The sequence below is a fragment of the Austrofundulus limnaeus genome, unplaced genomic scaffold, assembly GCF_001266775.1.
Source record: "Austrofundulus limnaeus strain Quisiro unplaced genomic scaffold, Austrofundulus_limnaeus-1.0 Scaffold75, whole genome shotgun sequence".
NCBI classification, from domain to species: Eukaryota; Metazoa; Chordata; class Actinopteri; order Cyprinodontiformes; family Rivulidae; genus Austrofundulus; species Austrofundulus limnaeus.
In genome coordinates, this window is record NW_013952477.1 from 86,127 (window position 1) to 92,368 (window position 6,242).

Genomic DNA, 6,242 nt, shown 5'->3' on the forward strand with positions numbered 1-6,242 from the left:
GTGTGTGTGTGTGTGTGTGTGTGTGTGTGTGTGTGTGTGTGTGTCGGAGCAGCAACTGAGAGGGAGAAAAAAAAACATGCACACAAACAAAAAGAAAACCGATGACACAAATGATGACTACCAGACAGCAGGAGAAAGACAGGTCTTGTTGGTTGATGAGTGGTTTCTGCAGCAGTAATTTGCTACTTTGACTCTCTTGTCATCTCATTCCATTTATCTGATTGATGCATTTGGACTTGCCTCACTGCCACTGTCATCAAGAAAGATTTGAATCTTTTATATTTGTAGGGTGTATAAATCACGGTAGATTTTAAGTGTGTGAGTGCATGAGGTGTGTCCTGAGTGTGTGTTTTATAAGTCTCTGCAGCGTCATTTGAATAAGTGTTGTCTTAAGACAAAAAAGTGCCGCAAAGACCCATGCCATCCCCATCACTTTGTCCCTTTACAGTCAGCGCATGACTCTGTAAATCTGCTGGTTAATGACACAATGTGACGCACTCCTTCGCTTAACACCAGTGGTGAGCCAGACAGCTTGGAGCCTTTCGGTTATTACAGGGTACGCTGCTGAGAATTATCATTGTCCCTCCAATGAATCACACACCTTATTGGCCAGCAATGAGTGCTTGATCCAAAAATCAATAAAGTCTCAATCAGGGGAAAAATAAAAAACCTGAAGGCAGAGAAAGTAAGAGATGGCTTTTTGACAATTAAAAAAATCACATCTGGAGAGAGAGAAATCCAATTTGATCCCAGTCTGATGAGCTGTTAGGTTCACGTTGTAACGTATAGCTGGATTTAAAACGAATGAGATGCAGTAAATAAAGAGGTTTGCAGGTGTTATCAGATGTTTGCTTCTACTCATCGTGGACATTATTTTGTTATTAATTTGGGAGCCTTTAAGGATTTATTTAAACCATTCTTTCACCATGGTGGAATTATTACACAACATACTACAAGTAAATATAGTGGATTTTCTCTAGAGCAAGGCTGGTCAAATTTATACATACAACCAAATTTATAAACATTGGGACATCAACACTTAGAACATTTTTTTGGTTGTAACAATGCTTCTTGGCAATAAATCTTATAGCTGGGAAGCCTGTTGATTTACCTTTTAAATGGTGCCACATTGTCAGTGGTGGGCACCAGCCCGCTAAAGCGCAAATCCACTAATTTCGGACCTAAATATTTCATTTGCGCTTTAGCGGTCTTACTAATTTTTATAATTCGTAAGTGGATTTGCGTTTTCTAAACTTAAAATGCTGTACCACTAATAACTAATTTTCTACCAGTCATCATTATCTTGAACAGCGAAAGGTATGGCTGTCAATGAATCACAACACACATGATCTATCCAACAACACCGCTCCCAGAAAAACACACTTATTGGGAAGGTATATGTCCTTGCTGACTGTTGCTTTCGGTTACAGTTCTCATTTCCCACAACGCTTTGTGTCTGCKTATGTAACWGGAAGGCAATGGTTAGAACTCCCTGTCCCAGCAAAAACAGTTAACGTTTGTAATCCATTCTAGCATTTTGTATGTATTGATTTATTTTACTTTACAATCGGAGCTCCTTTTTTAAAAAAAAAAAATTTAAACACTGGAGCTCAATACTTGATGTAAATGGTCGAAGCAATCGGCCATCGGAGTTAGCTTAAGTGACGCAGAAATGATTTAAAGATGTTATGCTGATGAAGACAGACATCCAGTGGTCAACTGGAGCAACTACCTGGAAAACTTTAAAATCCAAGCTCATATTTTGAAGAGAAGATAGTTTCCTGTACTCYGTGCTTTTGTTTCCCGTCACAAATCAAATCTGTCATGTACCCAGAATGCATTGCTTCAGTTTTCCAATAAACAGTTTTAAATTTACTTCATTGATGCTTCTTTAATGAAAAATCTACAATAAACAAAAGAAAAAGACAAAGAACCAGCCAAACTAGCAATCCTTAACAACTTTTTAAAGAATCAGCCGAACTAGCAATCCTCAACAACTTTTTCATTTTTACACCAGGAGACAAAGGTCTGTTTCAGGAAATCACATCCTCAGCAATCGACGGTTGTAGGATTAAGTTGTAAAAGGGTTCATACACTGCTATTTGTGCATATATTGTACATGAATTATTGCCAGCTAGTAAGTGTCAAATTGAACTTGCACTTTAAAATTAGCTTAGTTTTTCTATGGCATAAGCGCTTTTGAAGTTGCGGACCTAAATATTTTCATAAGTGCTTTAGAAATTGCGGAGCTAATTTTTGGATTAGCGCTGCCCACCACTGCACATTTGTAAGGACCATGCATTTGTGGGACGAGCAGTAGAGCTGAATATGTGGGTTGGACACATGAAAAATTTGCCTAATCTTCTCTGACAAACAGATTATTCTGCTGTTGCTATTGACACTTGTTTTGCGCTTCTGCTATCCCCAGGTGCTGCCAATCAGGTGTCGGATAAATGATTTGTTGCCAAGACGTATTATAACAAAGAAATAATCTAACTAACAAATTTTCTTACATTTTGTGTGAGATTTATATATGCCTATACAGTACATCCCCAGTGATAATTCAGCAAGACCTCGCCCAACTCTTTTTGTAGCCATGAAGCTTTTGGTGCAATTCTGGCTAGATTTTGGAGAACTCTTTAAATTGATAGAGTTCATTTAATTAGGTTGGTTTAAAGGCACAGTCCTGACAGTGTTGGGGCTTTGGGTAGGCCACTCCAGAAGTTTAATGTTAGCTTATTTTTCAGAAATCAGTTTTGATGTTTGTTTAGAATCATTTTCTTGTTGAAACACCAAATTAAGTCCAGGTTTCAAACATCTAGCTGTTGGTTTGTGTTGAGGTAGTCCTCCCTCATTATCCCACTTACATTGCACAACCCACCAGTACCACAGCATGATGCTGCTACCACCATGCTTGAAAGTTGGTACAGTGTTCCAAGGTTTGAAAGCTTCACCTCGACTTCTCCAAACATAATTCTTGCCACAGTGTCTAGCTCAATCTTTTTGTCTTGCCTAACCAGAATTTTTTTTTTCAGAAAGCATTTGGCTTATTCATGTGGGCAGCTGCAGATTTCAGTCAAAAATTTTGCTTTTGGAGGAGAGGGGGCTTTCACAATTAAATTATTAAAAGCCTAAAATTAATATGAAATTGATGCTCATGAAGAATAAATATTATGTGTCTGATCACAATTGTATGTAAAAAACTGAACCACAGCAGAGTCATCTGTACATCTTTATATAGCCTTCATCACTGTATTTACTTTACTCATTACCTTGCACTGATGGCTACTAAAGTAGGCAATAAAACTAGTAGTAGGAATAAAGTAGGAATAATAATAAGTAGTATAATAAGTATAATAAGTAGGAATAAAACTAATCATACTCTATGCATTTCTTACTGCCAAATATCCAACATTTTATGAAATAATAATTAAAAAGGCTGTCAAGCAGCAATATAGTGGTGCTGTTACTTAGCTGTACAAGATGTGGTAATTCTATCACATTAAATCAAGTCAGAGATTATGGCTAATTCTATCATTGTTACACCTGTATTCTATGTGCAGTCTCTTCCATACTATTAGAGATTTCTTGCAGCCGCGAGCCCTGAACCCCCAGCAGGCCTGGTTCAGTGTCTGAATAGGAACACAGTATTGATTCGTCTAAGATTCATAGCTTGCTGGGTAAACCCATGGTGTCCAGCGCGGGCACCAGTTTTATGAGGCAGGAAGCACAAAGGGGCACCACTGACATGTAGTTCTTATTCTATTGTTATTGCTGCTATATGGTAAATTACAGTAATATTGTAATTATCAGCCCTATTTCATTGAGTAAGAAGTAAGAAAAGAGTGGAAAAAAACTCCATTAGACCTTACTTTGAACTAAACAGGCCAAGCCTCCTGAGAGATTCGGTGCAAGTTAGAATACATATTTAATAAGGACTGTGTGTGGAGAGTTACTGCATGGAGCTTACAGCCACGTACCGAAGGCTGCCAATAAGTCAGCTCAATAACTGTGTGAAGTCATTAAAATGCACTGCTGAGCTTTAAAAAAAGCATGTCCTGCCATGTGGTTTTCCTGTGCAGTGCTGTTCTGAGTGAATTTCATAGCCTTACAGTGGCTCTTAAAGACAAAACCAGGCACATGGACTTGTGATAAGGCAACAAAATGTACTGCATGTCTTTTATTTACCATGTCTCATCACTTTTGTGTGCATATTTGTCCATCATCCAAATTGAGTAAACTGTTCACTGTATTCTCCCATAAGATGTTTGTTTTTAGTTATTTCTTCATAAAATATTTAGGTGGGTGATAATGTTTTTGCCTCTGTGTCTGTGTGTGGAGGTGGTGGTTCAGTTAGCACAATATCTCATTAACCAGTGGCCATGTTTAATAGCAATTGTTGGATCTTATTTGATTATCCTTTGGGATCCACCCCAGTTTAAGTTGGCTGCTATGGACCATAGAAAGCATCCAAAATAACTATAATTCAGTTTAATATTTGTAAAATTGTCTAAAAATTGGTTTGAAAGAAGCTGAGAGTCTTTTTACAACACACCTACATAGCAGACAGATGTGGGCCAGGTCTGTCAATGATGGCACTGTTTTTAAGGTGGCATGCCACAACTGGCCCAATTGTGGGTTGTTTATGTGATGCTGGCCCACGAATGGACCACTTCTGGCAAACCACATCTGGGCCACCAAAGGGCCATCATTCTTTGTGGTATCTAGGTTGAGTGTCAAAAAGTCAGTGCATTGTGTGGGCCAGAACTGGGCAAGACAAGTTTTGTTATGTGAGTGAATTCTGTCTATGAGATTCTGTGATGTCACATTAAATTGTATAATTTCTTTTTCAAGGTTTGACTAAAACGTCTCTAACTCCCTTTGCTCACGATAAAAATCATCCTAATTTAAAACTCTGGCATGAAAGTAATGTTTGGCCTTTCATTTTTTTCTCATCATTTCCATGTATTTAATCCACTCAAAGCTGTTATTTCTAACAAAAATAAAAAATATAGCCTTTAAGTATTTTACCACTCCTTTTTGAGGTAAATTTAGTGTAAAAATGTGTAATGCAAAACATAAAGAGTATCTGGTACACTTGCAAAGACCACAGTTGCTGAAATCTTATTTTAAAAACACGCCATTTTGTCTCTATATTAACATTTTCATGGGCAGTTGAATCACTTTCATGGGGTGGACTTTCTAAACAGCAGCCTGGAGGCTCATTAAGGAAGCACGACTCTTGCACCGAGGTTTCTCTCTCTCCYTGCAAAATGAGCCAACACAATGAAATGGATAATTTTGAAACGTTGCATCATTTTATGTCTGCCGCAACCCGGCACAGAATCARATCCATTCCTTGACTGCCACTACACCATCATGTTTGTTTTATCACAYGGACATGAAAGCAGCATCACAAAAAAGATTTAGAGATGGTAGCTTTCATTTTAAGCCACTACAAAACACAGATCTTGGTTAGGGTTAGATATAAGAAAATAAATCCTCAAGTTCTATTGCGTGTCCACATGTGCAGCAGCAGAACTCTTCTTTCTGTGTGGAAATGGAAAAGGAAAACCCCAAAGGACACCACCTAAATTCTCATTTCACCTGAAAGGTGCCACACGCTAAAATCAGTAAAGTTAATGAGCACCTGCAGACAAAATAATGTGTGTGTTTGTGGAACAGATTAAAGTTTTGATTCCAAAAGTGCTGTTTACTTTTTGCCTCTAGAACACTGGTTCCCAAGCTTTTCAGCTTTTGACCCACAAAATAACAGTAGCACAGACCTGTGCCCCCAACTATTTTTGGATGATAAACATTTGTATCAGGTCAACAAAACATGGGCATAGTAACAATACTGTATTTATTATTCTACATTTATACTTTTTAAATATACGAACCTCACTCCTTTGTAACAACTAAAGCAACAATGTAATTAATTCAGAAAATATTGTCAGGACCCCATCTTGATGTTTCAGGACCCCACTTTGGGTCCCGACCTCAACTTTGGGAACCACTGCTCTAGAAAACAATCTTAAAAAGAACTTCATCAAAACATCACTATAGTCACAGCTGATGGTAATTTTATCTCATTTATTATGGAGGACTAAAACTGACATAATTAAAAATAAAAGCAGAAAAATATAAATGGCCCAATAGATAAATAAATGCACTGAAAATGCACCAATTAATTTAAAAACGGAGAATTTTCCCTCATTTTTTGTAAGTTCTATATATTATAT

The 6,242-nt window shown here is 37.5% G+C and overlaps 1 protein-coding gene across 4 annotated transcripts in view; it reads right to left on the reverse strand.

Moving 5' to 3' along the window:
- LOC106519286 (synaptotagmin-2) overlaps window positions 1–6,242 on the reverse strand; it is a 90,326-nt gene that overhangs the window by 31,639 nt on the left and 52,445 nt on the right. The window lies entirely within an intron of this gene.